The sequence below is a fragment of the Acinonyx jubatus genome, chromosome D2, assembly GCF_027475565.1.
Source record: "Acinonyx jubatus isolate Ajub_Pintada_27869175 chromosome D2, VMU_Ajub_asm_v1.0, whole genome shotgun sequence".
In the NCBI taxonomy this organism is placed as follows: domain Eukaryota; kingdom Metazoa; phylum Chordata; class Mammalia; order Carnivora; family Felidae; genus Acinonyx; species Acinonyx jubatus.
Genome location: NC_069393.1, coordinates 62,584,066 through 62,602,376, shown reverse-complemented (window position 1 = coordinate 62,602,376; position 18,311 = coordinate 62,584,066).

The following is an 18,311-nucleotide window of genomic DNA, read 5'->3' as shown; positions in this document are numbered from 1 at the left end:
CCTTACTTCCCTCCCAACATTGACAGAGTTGTGCATACGCATGCACAGGCACACAGCTCTTGTCTAACCACAATATAATTTGTATTTGGAATGGTGACTAAAAACTTTGGGAAAATAGACAAAATTACTATTTTTCTTTTCTTTATGATTAGGTTTCAATGAGGACACAAAAAAATGAAAATAGTGATGAGTGTTTCACATACAACCTTTTAGATTTAATCTGTTTGTAAGTATTTTTTTTTCCTCTTTCTCCTAGAATTCCTCCCACCTCTTACTGTTCTGTATTTATTGACTCAGGGAAGGGATGGAAGGTAGAAAGTATATAGAGTTCTCCTGACTTTGGTTTCTATACACCAGACTCTGGAAACAGAGCTTCAGAATCTCAGTGAAATGATAGAGAGGGTGAGGGAGAAAGTAAAGTGAGACCAAGAAGGAGAGGGAAAAAAAAACAAAGATAAACAATATAAAAGTGCATTATTATGGTTGCTTCTGTGGGCAATGATGACTCGATTCCTTTTCCCCACTAGTTGAGGATGGCTTCTGAGAGAGTCAAGTCTCTTGTATCTGCACTGCATTTTTATGTTGGCTGACTAGAATCCCATGGCTTTGAGGAAGGCCCTGACACATAAAATCAGAAAAAAGACGCACAGTATGCATTTAAGTTGGGGTGCTGTCTGCCTGAAAATGTTTATCACTGCTGATCAGATATCAGAATTTGTCCAAAAAAAAAAAAAAAAAAGAAAAAAAGAAAGAAAGAAAAGAAAATGCATCAGTATAGACCTTCCCTTGCATGACTCAGATCCACTTTTGCTCAATATTATCTCCATCTTGGGGCTACTTTGGTGGTTCACTTAGCTGTGTGTCTGACTCTTAGTTTCGGCTCAGGTCATGAGGTCAGGGGCGTGGGATCAAGCCCTGCATTGGACTTCATGCTGAGCACGGAGCCTGCTTAGGATTCATTCTCTCTCTATATAGATAGATAGATATAGAGATATAGATATAATGTCTTACTGATTCTTGAAGATGAGGGCCAGAAAAAAATCTCTTCAAAAGCTTATATGTGGGAAGAATTCACTAAATATATACTACAGGCCCAGGGCACCCGGGTGGTTCAGTCGGTTAAGCATTCAACTTTGGCTCAGGTCATGATCTGAGTAATGAGTTTGAGCCCCATGTGGGGCTCTGTGCTGACAGCTCAGAGTCTGAACCCTGCTTCAGATTCTGTGTCTCCCTCTCTCTCTGCCCTTTCCCCATTCACTCTCTGTCTCAAAAACACATAAACATTAAAAAAAATTAAAATAATATATTACACAACCTACTGTTGCAGATGGTGCTTACACCATGTGAAATCCTCAATTTCCTCCTCCATCACTGATTCTACATCCCTACATCTTTTGTCAGCCCTTCAGTGTTTTCTAGTTCTTGCCTGCTGATGTGACTCAGCCTTGTTCCTGAGGAATTCTGCCCTTGTTAGGCCATAGTTACCTAATGAGTACCAAGAAGAGCTCCCGATGACTCTGTTGATTCCAGAAACTGTATCCTCCACCCCACCCCTGCCATTATATAGCAGTAACCATAGTTCTTTAGTTAAAGTAAAGTAACAATAAAAACATGAATAATCGAGAGTGAACAGGTGGTAGCTGTAATTTTAGTTTTGAGAAAACATTGACTATGCCCTCTGGTGAAAATACACCTCCCCACTGGAACCAAGACCTCTTATCTAAAGGAGTACAAGAAGCACAAATTTTGCAAGTGGCTCACCAGGAAGTGATGGTGGGAGGGATCAGTCCTTCTGCAACTCAGCTCCCAGACCTGTGTGATCTGGCTACTGGAGACGCAGCATATATGGGCTATTGGTTCGTTGTATATATTCCATTCTGGAGGACAGAATGTTACCCTAGAACCTTAGTGGAGCCTTTAATGGGTCACTTTAACATTCTGTTAGACTGATTACTTCCATGTGATGCACTGTGTGGTAAAGTGAGTTAAGTGATAATGCAATAATTGCTACTCCCCCTTCACTGCAAACTTGGCCAGTTGGTCTCAGGTGATGTTATACAATAGTCTATGCCAGTGTAATAGACATTCTATACGTACTCTAATAGTGCTGCTGTAATAAGCTCTTTGAGAAGGGAAGGGAAACATATCTAGAGTAAGTTTCAAATCTAATAAGGATATAAAATTGCCCCCTACAGGGTAGAAGGGATCCAATGTCTTCAACTAGATAGAAAATGGTAAACCAATCTCCTCAAAGGACTTTATTCCACTGGGGTCTCAGAATGGAATTGTGTTGATGATGTGTCTGCTGTTCAGCTGTTTTAGTAGATAAATTAGCTTTACTTAGATGGGCTTTTCCTGTTGGGATCGTGCATAGACACCCATATAAAATGGATATACCTCTTCTGAGCCTGTAGCACAAGCAGAGATGGACAGAATATAGAAGCTGGCTAACACCCATTGGATGAGCCATTCTGTCCACTTGTTATTGTGTGCCTCCTTTGCAGTGGGTCTTCTTTGTGTTTATTGATATGATACCCAGATATTCATGTCCTTGGTGCTCACTAGCATGGATCCATGAAGATGCATCTACTCCCACAACTTCTTGGATTTGATTTCCCAATTTTTTTCCAGTCACCTGACCAGCCAGCCAAGATAATTGTAATTTTTCATGAGTTATGTATATCCTTACCTCAGACCTCTTTTGCCTCCCACCCACCCCCCCAAAAAAAAAAATCAAACAAGTGTATTTCTACAATTTCCTCTCACCACTTTCTTTTAGGGCTAATCCTCAGACAAGTGGTAGAATGGCAGAATAACATTTCAGCTTTATTTATTGGCTGGACAAGGCTTTTGCACAGCAGGCCTGAGTTTTCTCTTCCTCATCCATCTTGCTGGAGGGAATGACACACGAGGCCACAGCCATGACCATTGGTGCAATATAAGTAAGGAGAATAGGTCTGTCGTTTTTGTTCGTGAAACTGAGTTGTACTCTCTGGACCTGCTTGGGCACAATTTTCAAAGCATCATCTTCATTGTATCCTAGATTGCTGCTGATTAGACCTGATGTGAACAATAAAAAGTTTAGTCATGAATATAAAGTTTATTTCACATTCCTGTGGGCTGTATCATGACAGAAATCAAAAGAGTTAACCCTGGGTTGAGACACTGAATGTGTATTGCTCTATTTCCCATGTAAAAGCAAACTGAAATAAATTTCCATTATGGGTGGGGTTTGAAAAGAACATACTTTTCATACAAATAGCCACACACAAGGTCCAGGAAATAGTCCTTTACGTATCAGAACAGTTAGGGTTGTGGATATCACTGAAATGTACTTACTAGTCCTCCAAAACAATACTTTGATTTTTGTAAATTCCATAGATTTTTGAGGGTGAAATTAATCTCTGCAAAGGATTGTGAGGAACTATAATGCTTAAGGTTGTTTTCTTTTTTCTTTTTTCTTTTTTTTTTTTGTCAGGATGGAGAGGAGTTATATGTATCATGATGTTAGGGGAGATATATGTATAATCTCTCAGGGACTCTATAGAAGCCATACAACTGGCATCCGATCAAAAACTCTGACACATAATTATTTTTTGTATATGTGCTCCTCAAGAAAGCACATAATTACTTTTTAAAGGACTAGTATATAGGAAACTATGAAAACACATAGAAGTAACTTAATCACAATTTATTTAGATATTAGAGTTGAGACATGATTTTAAAATAAGTATTTAAAAGTGTTGAAATAGAGGGAAAGATGGTTAAAAGTGGAAGAAAACCTTCAGAATTCCAATACAGAATTACTGTTTGTAAAATTAATAACTTGGCTACTTTATTAAAAACCAATATACAATATTAAATACCCATTTTGTGAATATAAAAATTATCTGGACACAGTAGAAAACAGGATTAAGGGATTCAACCATAAGTCAAAAGAAAAGCATTAATTTTTTTTTATTAATTTTTTGTTCTTTTTTTTTTTTTTTTGAGAGAAAGAGCATGAGGTGGGGAGGAACAGAGAGAGAGACACACACACAGAATCTGAAGCAGGGTCCAGGTTCTGAGCTGTCAGCACAAAGCTCAACACGGAGCTTGAACTTGAGAACCACAAGATCATGACCTGGGCAGAAGAAGTTGGATGCTCAATCAACTGTGCCACCCATGTGCCCCAAGAGAAAAGCATTTAAACTGAAGTACAGATGGGAATAAAATAAAATAAAAGAGGGTACGAAAGACACATGAGACATGGTTATGTCTCCTAATGCAATGGAAGTGGAGTCGCATAAAAAGAGGAGTTGGGGGTTCGGCTGGGTGGCTCAGTTGGTTAAGCGTCCGACTTGGGCTCAGGTCATAATTTCACCGCTTGTGAGTTTGAGCCCTGCATCAGGCTCTGTACTGACAGCTCAGAGCCTGGAGCCTGCTTCGGATTCTGTGCCCCTCTCTCACTCAGCCCCTAACCCGCTCATGCTGTATCTCTGTCTCTCTTAAGAATAAATAAAAACGGGGGCGCCTTGGTGGCTCAGTCGGTTGAGCGTCCGACTTCGCTCAGGTCACGATCTCACGGTCCGTGAGTTCGAGCCCCGCATCAGGCTCTGTGCCGACAGCTCAGAGCCTGGAGCCTGCTTCAGATTCTGTGTCTCTCCCTCTCTCTGGCCCTCCCCCCATTCATGCTCTGTTTCTCTCTGTCTCAAAAATAAATAAATGTTAAAAAAAAATTAAAAAAAAAAGAATAAAAACATATATTAAAAAAAAAAGGAGAGGGGGAATGAGGAAGAAACAAAACTTGAAGACCTAATGACTGAGAATTGCCCCAACCTGATAAAAGATCACAACCCACAAATCCCAGATTGGTGAAACCTGAACAGAAGAAATGCAAAGAATGTCACGTTTAGACACCTCCTCGTCAGATTGTTGGAAATTAAAGAAACTTTAAAGCAGCTAGAGAAAATAGAAACATTACCTTCAAAGGAGGAACAATAAACTGATGTGTGACTTTTCAGCAGAAACAATGAAATCCAGGAAACAATAAAAATGACGTTTTTTTAAGTACTTAAAAAAAAAAGAATTCCAGTCTTGAATCCTATACCTAGTGAAAATATTCATCAATAGTGAAGGCAGAGTGAAGATTCTTTGAGACAAACAAGAGTTGAAAGAATTTATTACCAGTCACACTGCATGAAATCTGAAAAGAAGTTTTTTAGACTGAAGAAAAATGATTTCAGATGGAAGCTTTGAACTACATGAAAGAATAAAGGATTACAGACAAGAAAAACATGGGGGTAAATAGGAAAGAGTACTAAGTGTGAAAAACAATATCCGTGTCTTACATAAACATGTCAAAGGAAACTATCTGATGGCAAAAACACAGGAAGGGTTTAATAAAATTATTAAAGTTTCTTGGATTATTCTAGATGTAGTGAATATACTAATTCAGGGTAGACAATAATAAGTATGTAAATCTAGGATAGCCACTAAAACAAAACAACAAAAAGGTGCTCTAACAACTAATATAATTACTTACGCAGTTCTATTTGTTTTTTCTAGGCACTAGAAATATATCACTGAACAAGCAAAAGTCCTGCTCTTTTGAGAAGAATAGAAAATGATTTTATATATATACCAAGTTAGGTAATGAGGGCAACAGACAAAAATAAATATGAAAAGTTATTTCTTGACCATCTTGTAGATCTAGGCACTGACCCAAGAGTTCAACATGTATATCTGTTTGGGGTTTGATTTTTGTTCTTGTTTTTTCCTTCACATCAACCCTAGGAAGGAACTATAACTACCTAAATTTCACATGTGTAAAATTATATTTTTTAAACATACTAAGAGCACTTTTTATGTTACCAGTTTTTTAAACATTATTTTAAATTTCTACATAATATTATTGGTGGATATTCAACGTCTAATCTATGCCAGGCAATATTTTAAAAACCAATTCCCTTCTTGTGGGTTATAGCAGAGTTTGTAGTACTATTCCATATGTTCCATGACATGTACCAGGCTTTCTTTTATTGGTTAGGAGACAGGTGGCTAGTTTAGGCCAATGGACTATGAGTAAAATGATGTAACAATTAAGGTATGATTTTGTTATATTGCCTTCCCCTGACACAATGCCACATTTGAGAAAGCAGAAGCATGAGATGGAGTGAGTCTGGATCTCTGACCAGTGAATGAGTAGAGGAGGACTCCTTGGCCTTCATCTTTGTGTGAGGGAGAAATAAACTTCTGTTTCTGCAGAGCCAATGTATTGTTTATTTTCATAGTGTAGCCTAGAGTTTCTTATCTGGACTGATGCATGAGCAATTTAGCTTGGGTCCATTTTTTGGACTATTACAGATAATGTCACACTGAAAATAATTGTGGGTTGAAATATTTTCTATCACTGGGATGATTTTCTCCATATAGATGATCAGGCATGGAATTAATAGTTCAAAGTTTCTGAGGCTTCCAAGTTGGTTTCCCAAGGGTTGTTTCTATCATAAGTTCATTGAGTTGAGTGCCTTGTTTTACCTAGACTATCGGGATCATTACTCATTACAGTCAAAATCATGTATTCAGACACATGAAACAGGAACAAACCTCATTGTTTTGATTCATATTTATTTAGTTATTGGTGAAGGTGAACTTGGTTTCATTTATTTTTTTAAATACTTCTATTGACATATAATTGACCTATGATAAAATGTACATATTTAATGTCTAACATTTAAGAAATTTTGATCTGTATAGGCCAGTGAAACCATTATCACAATCAAGATAATGAACATACCATCACCCTCAAAATTTACTTTATGCTCCTTTAGAATCCCTTTCTCATTTCATTCCCAAATTAAAAGATAGTGCTCTACTGTCTATGGCTTATTTTTATGTCGAGACAACTGCTGTCATCCTTATCTTTGTTCCTTTGTATGTAATACATCTTTTCTCCAGCCATCTAAAAGATGTTCCCTTGGGGTGCCTGGGTGGCTCAGTCAGTTAAGCCTCCGACTTCCGCTCAGGTCATGATCTGTGGTCGGTGACTTCGACCCCACATCAGGCTCTGTGCTGAGAGCCAGAGCCTGGAGCCTGCTTGGGATTCTGTGTCTCCCTCTCTCTCTGCCCCTCCCCCACTCATGCATGTGCGCGTGTTCTCTCTCTCTCTCTCTCTCTCCCTCCCTCTCTCAAAAATAAACATTTAAGAAATTAAAAAAAAAAGATTTTCTCTATATTATTGGTTTTGGGTAATTTGATTATGATACATCTTGGTGTAGTTTTCTTTATGCTTCTTGTGCTTGGGTTTCATTAAGCCTCCTGGATATGTAGATTTATAGTTTCATCAAATTTGGGAATCTGGAAATTACTCCTCTGGATATATTTCTAATTACATGTACATTAAGCTGATTGAAGTTGTATCACATTTTCATAGGTGCTCTGTTCATTTTTTTGTATGTGTCTTTTTCTCTTTGATTTTAGATTTTTCTTCTTGTTGTGTCATAAAGTTCACCAGTCTTATTCTCTGTGATGTTAATCTGCTGTTAATCTTATCCAGCGGTGTTTTTCTCATAATAATTGTAGTTTTCATTATTAGAAATTATATTTGGTATTTTTAAGTATTTTCCATGTCAATAATCACCTTTATGCACATATATTATGGTTATAATAACTGTTTTCATGTTCTTGTCTGCTAATTCAAAATCTGTGCCAGATCTAGGCTAATCTTTTTGTTTGTTTTATTTTAATTGAGGTGTATGTGTCATATAGCAATATTAGTTTCAGGTGTACAATATGATTTGATAGGTGTATATATTACAAAATGATCACTACAGTAAGCCTAGTTAAAATTTACTGTCATATAGAGTTGCAACTTTTTTTTCTTGCGAAGAGAACTTCTAAGATCTACTTCCTCATAAACTTTGAAAGATGCAATATAGTATTAACCATAGCAACCATGATGTATATAATACATGCTCATGTTTATTTATTTTATAACTGGAAGATTGTAGCTTTTAACCTCCTTCACCCAATTTACCCACCTGTCTTTGTCTGACTTATTTCACATTGCATAATTCTGTGGTTCAGGTTGTGCAGATTATTGTGTTAATCCTCCAATCAGTTTTTGAGGTCTGTAGGATGGTTTAGTGTTGGTCTGGCTGCATTTCATGGATGCAAGACATACAAAAAACTTACATGTTGTCCACCCACCATATTTTCTTTATTCTTTCATCCACTTAGGCCTAAGGAGTCAAAATTCCATATTTAATAACAGCTATTTATAGGTTGTTTGATGAGTTTCCTATATTTTTTTGTGTAAACTTAATAGCTCATTGTTTTAAGAACATCATCTGTACAGTGTTACTCCATAGAGTGAGTTACTGCCAGAAAAGACCTCACGTAACCTTCAATCAAAGAATATTTTTAAATTATATACAAACTCATACTACTAAGAGTCAAACACATTATTTCCTACCAATAAGCAGTAACAGTTTTGTTGTTGTTGTTGTTGTTGTTGTTGTTTATTTATCCTTCTTTTGAGGGAGATGGAGAGAGAGAAATCCCAAGCAGGCTCTGGACTGTCAGCACAGAGCCTGAAGTGGGGTAGAACTCACGAATGAACTGTGAGATCTTGATGAGCCAAAACCAACAGTCAGATGCTCAACCGACTAAGCCACTCAGGTGCCCTGAGCAGTTAACAGTTTTAGTAGATGGAAGAAATCTCAGGGAAATGTTACCTGAAAATGAATTTACTAACATAATTTTCTCTTTATTATTTTTAGCTTGTTTCTGAGAAGATAATATAATTATTGCAAAATATTATTAAAAAAATAAAATCTCTTACTCATGGTGCAGCCATTCTGGAGAATAGTATGGAAGTTCCTCAAGAAACTAAAAATAAAATTACCCTACAATCCCACAATTGCACTATTAGGTATTTGCCCAAAGGATACAATAATACAGATTTGAAGGGATACTTTAACCCTAATATTTATAGCAGCATTTTCAACAATTGCCAAACTTTGGAGAGATCCCAAATGTCCATCAACTGATGAATTTATAAAGATGTAGGATATATATATATATAGTGGAATATTATTCAGCTGGGGCACCTGGGTGCCTCAGTCCGTTAACTAACTCTTGATCTCAGCTCAGGTCACCATCTCATAGTTTGTGAGACTGAGCCACATGTTGGACTCTGTGCTCAAGGTGCAGAGCCTGGAAGGAGGTGGGCGGGGGATGGGCTAGATAGGTGATGGGTATTTAGGAGAGCGCTTGATGTGATGAGCCCTTGGTATTGTATGTAAGTGATGAATCACTGAATTCTACTCCTAAAATCAATATTACCCTGTATGTTAACTAAAATTCAAAATAAAAAAGGGAGGAAAATAAAATATCTAACTCTATAGCTTCTTGACTAATAAAACATTTAAGATGATATAAAATATTTGATTTTAATAATACTTGAGTATCAATGCCGTAAATGTTTAAATATCAAAATTCAAGATAGGAAAGGTAAATTAGCTTACTATGTCTAATATGTATGTAGAATATTCTTGCATATTTAAATTTTTAATTTTTCTAAAAGAATTTTCCCAAACCCATTATCAAACCCTTCTGTCAATTCTATTACTAATACCCAATTTGTTCACTAAGTAACATTTTTGATTGGTATATTTTAATTCATATTCTACAACAGTCTATACTCACACCTGATCAAGTTGCCTCAAAACTAAAGAAATTTTAAAAATAAGATCAGGACATGAAAACATAACACATGTATTTGACCTTATTAAAGAAAAAATGATCTCTAAGACAGATTTTGAATTGCATCTCGAAAACATTTTGTATAAAATACATACATTAATGGGTTTGTTAATAAATTTCCATTTTTAAGGGGCTCCTGAGTGGCTCAGTTGGTTAAGCATCTAACTTCAGCTCAGGTCATGATCTCATGGTTCCTGAGTTCTTGCCCTGTGTCGTGCTCTGTGCTGACAGCTCAGAGCCTGGAGCCTGCTTCAGATTCGGGATCTCCCTTTGTCTCTGCCCCCTTCCTTGCTCACACACTGTCTCTCAAAAATAAGTAAACATTCAAAAAAATTTTTTTTAATTTCCATTTTTAAGGCAAGGAAAACATTCACATCAAAATTGTAGAAGGAAAATTTTCTTTTGGAAAACGAAAACCAGTGACTTTCCAAGTAGGATAGTAGTATGTGGCTCATTGCAGTCATAAACTGAAAACAAGTCTTTTTTTTTTTTTTTAAGCTCATTAATTTTGAAAGAGCATGGGCATGAACATGGGAGGGGCAGAGAGAGAGAGGGAAAGAGAGAATCCCAAGCAGGCTCCATGCTGTCAGCCCAGAACCTGACACAGAACTCAGTCTCACAAACCATGAGAACATGACCTGAGCCAAAATCAAGAGTTCAACACTTAAGAGACTGAGCTGCCCAGGTACCCCAGTGGAAATGGGTTTCTTAAATGGTATGTCAATTAGAATGTTCTTTGAATTCTATGAAATGTTCGGTGAATAAATATTTACAAGAGTTGAATTGTCTCCTTTATTACATAAGGCCATTCTTTGTCTCTTGTTACATTCCTTGTTTTAAAATCTAGTTTGTCTGATAGAGGTACTGCTACTCCAGCTTTCTTTTGATAACCATTTGCATGATAAATTTTCACCATCCCCTCACTTTCAATATGCAGGTGGCTTTAGGTCTAAAGTGAGGCGGCATATAGATGTGTTTTTTGTTTGTTTTTTTACCCATTCTGACACCCTATAGATTCTAATTGGAGCATTTAATCCATTTACATTCAAAGTAATTACTGATATGTATCTATTACCATTTTATTACTTAATTTGTCATTGTTTTGGAGATTTTCTGTGATCCTTTCTTGGCTTTGTCACTCTTGGTCTCTTCTTTGCATTCAAAGAGTCCCCTTTAATATTTCTTGCAGGGTGGGTTGAGTGGTCACAAACTCCCTTAGTTTTTGTTTGGCAAACTTTTTATTTCTCTTATTCTTAATGATAGCCTTGTTGGGTGGACAGTTCTTGGCCGCAGGTGTTTCCCCTTCAGCACTCTGACTATATCATGCCACTCCCTTCTGGCTTGCCAAGTTTCTGTTGAGTAGCCTGCACTTAGCATTAATGATAAGTAATGTAAATTAATGATTTCTTTTGTCTTTGTGCTTTTTAGATTCTTTCTTTATCACTATATTTTGCAAATTCAATTAAAATATGTCCTGGTATTATCCTGCTTTTGTTGATTTGGATGGGAGTTCTCTGTGCCTCCTGGAGTTGGATGTTGGTTTTCTTCCCCAGATTAGGGAAGTTTTCTGTTATTATCTCTTGAAATAAGTTTTCTGGCTCCCTTTCTCTATCTTCTTCTGGGACTCCTATAATAGAAATGTTATTATGTTGAATGGAGTTACTGAGTTCCCTAGATATATTCTTGTATTCCATAATTCTTTCTCTCTTGTTCAGCTTCATTATTTTCCATTACTTTGTTTTCTAGGTCACTAATTCATTTCTCTGCTTCTTCCAGACTGCTGTTTATTACATCAAGCCTGTTTCCAATCTTGTTTATTGCACTCTTAATCTCTGGTTCTTCCTTAACTCTTTTATCTTTGTTGTAAGGGTCTCAGTGATGTCTTCTATTCTTTTCTCAAGCCTATGGCGTATCCCTTTGACATTTGCTTTAAATTCTCCACCAGGCATGCTACTGATATCTGTTTTGCTTAGCTTTCTGGCTGTGGCCTTATTTTGTTCTTTGATTTGGGATGAAATCCTCCATCTTGGCATTTTGTATAAGTCTCTGCTTTCTTCTGTGTGTTAGAAAAGCCAGTTAGGTCTCCTGCTCTTAATGGCCTTAAGAAGAGATCAAGTAGTGCCCAGGGCCTGGTGCTTCAGGGAGTTATCTCCAGGGAGTGTGCCACTTGTGCTATGCTGTGGTGTTTTGGCTGCTCTGTCCTTGAGCCAGTCAATTGCAGAGGCTCTCCTTGCCTGCTGCGGCCAGTTTGTGGTCCCTGGCCTGACTGTGGCAAGTTTTAACCAGGTGTGCTCTGGTCCACTTATGAAATAAGACCAAACACTAACTCCACCAGAATTGAGGCCCTGCAGAAGTCTCCTGTATGGGCAGGAGTTTGTCCTGGTCTTTGGAGCTGGGGAGCATCACACTGGGACTGAGACTAGCTTGACTCAGAAAGGCAGCCCCATCAGATTGTGGGATGGGTGGGGCTTGGTCTGAGCAATGTAGGTAGTTATTGTTAGTGCTGTGTTGCTTCCCACAGGTGGCTCTATGTTTATGCTGAAGGATGGGAGAGAGAAATGGTGTCAGCCAGTCTTTGTTTCAGAGAGGTGTTTCCAAGAAAATGGCCTCTCAGAGACACATCCTGAGAAGAGTGAACAGTCTCCCTCTGTGTGCTGCAGACATTCCACAGATCACCATTTCTACGCTATCCATCCCTGGATTGTTTGTCTGCCCTCTGTCCAAGTGCAGTGGAGTGCTCTCTGGGCTCTATCCAGCCAAGCTTGCTGACTTTAAAACTCCAGCTTTAACACCACTGGTTGCAAGAACTCAAGAAATTCAGCTTCTCATTTTCCAAGCCAGTGGCTTTGGGGAAACATTCCCTTTGTGTGTCCCCCTGTGTGTTCCTCTTTCTCATCCTTCTCTGCAACCATGACTCCCTTCCCTGCATAGGACCCATGATCCTTTCTCCCCTAAACCATGGCTCTGCATTTCTTACCTTCTTTGATGTGGTCTCTTCTCTTCCTTTAGTTGTGGAGTTTGTTCTGTCAGTCTTCAGGTCAATTTCTGGGGTATTTAGAATGATTTGGTAGTTATCTAGCTGTGTTCATGGGTCAATGCAATTCTGAATCCTTCTACTCTGCTGCCATCTTGAAATGTCTCTGATGTATATATCTGTTTTTATGCCAATACCATACAATTGTGATTGTGATAACATTGTAATATAGTTTGAAGTCAGGAAATGTGATGCCTCCAGATTTTTTCCTCTTTCTCAATATCGCTTTGGCTATTTGGGGTCTTTTGTGGTTCCATACAAAGTTCAATACTGTTCTCTTTCTATGAAAAATTCAGTTGGAATTTTGATCAACATTACATTGAATCTGATTTGGGTAGTATGAACATTTTAACAATATTCTTCCAGTCCATAAACATAAAATATTTTTTTCATTTGTGTCTTATTCAATTACTTTCATCTATGTCTTCTAGTTTCAGCATACAGATCTTTAATCTCCTTGGTTAAATTTATTTTTTATTATTTTATTCTCTTTGATGCAGTTGTAAATGGGATTGTTTTCTTAATCTCTTTTTGATAGTTGTTACTAGTGTGTGGAGACTGAACAGATTTTTGTATATTGATTTCGTATCCTGAAACTTTACTGAGTTTATATAATGGTTTTGTGATGCCATTAGGATTTTATATATATCATATTATAGCTTCTGCAAATGATGACAGTTTTACTTCTTCCTTCTTGATTTCAATAACTTGCATGTATGTTTCTTGCTTAATGATTCTGGTGAGGACTTCCAGTACTATGGTGAAAAAAAAAGTGGCAAGCATGTTGTTCGTGATCTTAGAAGAAAAGCTTTTGGCTTTGCACAGTTGATATTAGCTGTGGGCTTGTCATATATGGCATTTGTCACGTTGAGGTATGTTGTTACCTCTATACCCACCTTGCTGCAAGTTTTTAGCATAAATGGATATTAAATTTACTTCTAAATTTGAAGTCACGTATGGAAAAAAAACCATAGGGTGTATCTGAGGGCCCATTCCCTCTACTGTGAGATAAAAGTGTGTTTGGAAGCTCATGGAGAATGTACGACAGTTATGTAAGATGTCCATGATGGTATTTTGACTTCTCTGGCATCAATGTCTGCTCAGACCCTGTATTTAGTATCCCCTCTTAAGTTCTCACTCATATACATTTATAGGATACGTGGCTGAAATTCTCTTTGGAGAAGGACTGATAGGATGATTGTATTCATTTGTAATGACATTTCAGAGGCCCTACCCAAGTAGAAATTGGTCTCCCATTCAGTTGGTGGGAACTGCATCTGAAAACTGGGAGGGAAATACTTTTAAGATTTCTGTCAGCCTTCTTAGCTCTTTTATTTTTTTTCTTTTATAAGAAGAAAAGCAGTATCCTTGTCAACTGCCTTAGTATCTTACCCAAGAAACCCATCTGTTAGTCATTGCCACCAAATCTGTAGACAAAAGCACAGCCTGGTTGCTGCTCTGTTAACATCTTCCAGTTAAAAAAAAAAAGTCATTGTTGTATCTGATAAATGTCACTACCTGGCTTCTTCTATGCCCATTGTCACTTGGGAGCTCAGTTCCATGGCAGCATCCTGTAATGCAAATTTTGGCCTACAGAGGATAGTCACCACTAAACCAGGAGTGCGGTTGAGATGCCAAGCTTCAGCCAAAATGGGAGGTTCCCAGGAATCTACTAAGGCATTTACATACTAATTACAAATACCAAGGTCCTACAGAAGTCCCTGACTTTACCCTGGGCTACCTGCCAAGATAGTATATGATCTCCTTTGCTATTCTGCTAACAATTAAATTCTGAGCTTAATTTTTAGCACAGCACTGGCTTTATTGAAGGGTCTCTTTAAATTATGCCACAGTCTTCAGGCTTTTATGTCATGCTCTGCTAGTTGGCAGACCTAACCATGCCATCCTCTTTTTTCAAGTCTTTTAAGAAATGTAACAAAAGCCAGCTACCTCCTAATCTTTATAATTACCATTGCCTCACACCATTCAAGTGCCAGAACAAATGCATACATTATGTTTCCTCTTATTGTACGTCATTTCAGTTCCACCACAAGTAAAATTATTGGTGGTTGTGATACTGCATCACACATCACAGGTTATCATCACCCTATATACTGTAATCAATAACTGACATCTGGACAGGAAGGAATCTGGTTCCAAAACTCTATCCTAAAGGATATTTTTTCTAAGACTACTTCCGGAAAAAAAAATGTGTAGGTCTTGCCAATTGTAGAGCTTGAAGAATAGAATTTTAAAAGGCAGTTTATTTGAAAGGTTGTTCCATGAAGAATTATAGAATAGGTGAAAGATAAAAGAAGAACAATTTGAATTAAGGGTGAGATTTAAGTTGTTGTTGAGGGCTAGATTCCACTGGTCCTTCTGTGAAGCAAAGGGAATGCCTCCTTGTATTCAATGTCCGATAAACATGGGGAGCTTCTTCGAGTTGAGAGTTGTCCCTGAGGGGTATTAACTCCAACGCTCTTTAGAACTTTGCAAAAAATACATTAACTAAGCCAACTCTCCCACATTCAGAAAGTGCCCTGAGGTTGAAAAGGAGAGATAAATAAGAATCTTTCAGTATGCATGAAATTTTGAACCACAGTGGGGCTGAAATCAAAACTGGGCCAGGAAACGTAAATTATGCTAACAACAAACTTATCTGCTACATACCTGATTTATGTCTTAACCAGGACCCTCTTGAAAACACAGAAGTAAGGTTTACACATTAACAGTGTGCCAGGGGGAGGGAATGGTATAGGTGGTATAATCCTAGTACCTAGGAATAAAGAAGTAAAGATGGCCACAATTTAACACAAAACCACAACAACTTCTCAGTCACATGGGATAACTTGGGACAGCTTGTACCACCTACCACTCACCTTCAGAAGAATCTGTTGAGAAGTAGAAGGATGTTTTTTCTTTCCTATCTTTTCTCTAGTCAACATTTTTTGACTTTTTTCCCTTTAATTTTTTAACATCTTTATTAAGATATTTACAACATGAAATTCACCCATTTAAAACATACAATTCAAGGGTTTAGGGTATATTACCTTGATTTTTTAAAAATTGTAAAACATATGTAACAGAGATTTTGCCATTTTATTTTATTGTTATTTTTTAATGTTTATTTTTGAGAGAGAAAAAGACAGAGTGTGAGTGGGGGAGGGGCAAAGAGAAAAGGAGACACAGAATCCAAAGCAGGCTCCAGGCTCTGAGCTGTCAGCACAGAGCCCGACAATGGGGTTCCAACTCAGAAACTGTGAGATCCTGACCTGAGCCAAAGTCAGATGCTCAACTGACTGAGCGTCCCAGGTGCCCTGCATTTTATTTATTTTTTAATAATTTTAAATATACAATTCAGTGGCTTTAACTACATTCATAACATTGTGTTGCCATTTGCCACTATTTCCAAAATTTCTCATTATCTTATACAGAAACTTTGTAATAAGGAATAACTCCCCAATTTTTCCTCTTCTCCTCTCCCCATCTCTCTACTTTTATTTCCATATATTTACCTATTTGCAGTAAGTCATATAAATTGAATCATATAATAATTTGTCATTTTGTGTCTGCCTTATTTAGCATATATTTTCAAAGTTTATCCATTTTGTAGCAAGTATCAGTACTTTATTTAAGGCTGAATAATACTCCATTCTGTGGATATACTACATTTGTTTACCCACTAATTCGTTGATGGGTATTTGTGTTTACACTTATTGGGTATTGTGAGTAATGTTGCAATGATCATTGGCACACAAGTAATCTGAATTCCTGCTTTCAATGCCTTTGAATTCATTCATATTTTTGAAAGTTACAGAATGTGAACAGTTTAGATACTGAAAACACAGAAAGAAAAAAAATATTCCATTTTCCTTTGGGTCTCTATCATTTCTGATAAGTCAGCCTGATTTTTATTGTTCTCTTCTGTGTGATGTGTCATTTTTTTTGTGTGGCTGCTTTTAAGATTTTATCTCTTTTTTTCATGATTTATTGAGATATAATTGACATGTAACATTTTGTAAGTTCAAGGTGTATCATGTGATGATTTGATACACATATAAATTGTGGAATGATTGCCACAATGAGGTTAATGAACATTCCCATCACATCACATAGTTACCATTTTTTTGCTTTTTCGTGGTGAGAATATTTGAGACCAACTCTCTTAGCAATCTTTAAATATAGAATTCAATATTATTAACTGTAGCCACTTATTATAAACTATTATTAACAAATTATTAATAATTTGTATAATTAATAATTTGTATAATAACAAATTAATAATTTGTTATTATATTAACAAACTATATTAACAAATATTATTAACTAAAGCCATAGGGCTTTAAATTCCTGCATCTCCAAGTATATCACTAGGCTTCTCTGAATATGTGTAGTGGAGGCCAGTTCTCAATGGCATGCTACTCTTCTGATCTAGAATTGGATGAAATAACTTCCATGGGTGTGGTTCATTCAGGCTTGATTATGAAAGCTGCTTTGGCTTACACTATTGTGGGCATAATCACCATGCCACAGTGAACTCTAAATTCAAGAAGCCAAACTAACTGGGAGCATTATGTTATGTGACAGTGGTATTGATGTGCTATAGTGTCTAAGTTGGGTCTAGGAGGCAAGTCATACCATGTAAATGTAGGGATACACATAGAATTATTCTGCTGGGGCCTATTGTTTTGATAGAGAATGAGTGTATGGCCCTCGCAGACCGTAAGTTGTATTTAATTTACAAGCAGCTGTCAATTATATTTTTCCTTAAAGAAGCAAATACAAAAGAATGGAAATGGAAGAAGACTGGTGGTGTTTTTATAGTATTAAACTTTTTTTTTTCTAGACTCTGATGACTATTGACGTAAGGAAATACACAAAATGACATCCTTGATAAGTAGATCTATGTCAATGCTGCTTTGAGACATTCCTATTTACTCAAGCTATGCTGTTGCTGTATTCAAAACTTTTTAAGTTTTTACTTTAATTCCAGTTAGTAAACATACAGTGTGATATTAGCATCAGGTGTTTAATAGAGTGATTTGGCAATTCCTTAGATCACCCGATGATCAAAACTTTCATGAAAAGACATACACTTTATTTAAAGACATAGACTTCTTTTAAACACCTACACTTCATCTTCCTATCCAGGCAATATGCTAGTCAATGTGACAGTCATATGATAGTACTTGTTGAAGAATAGAACCATACTCAGTTTGGTGATTTGTAGGGTTTTTATTGTTGTCTTTTTTCTTTGTAAAGCTTTATTTTTTTTTTAGATTTTAAAAACCTATTTATTTTAGAGAGAGAGTTTGTGGAAGGGGCAGAGAGAAAGAAAGGGGAGGGAGGGGACATAGGATCCGAAGAGGTCCAAGTGCTGACAGCAGAAAGCCCAATGTGGGGCTTTAACTCACAAACTGTAGATCATGACCTCAGCAGAAGTCAGAGGCTTTAACAAACTGAGCCACCCAGGTGCTCAAAGGCTTTTTTTTTTTTTTTAAATAGCAGTTTTGGCTTACAGCAGAATTGA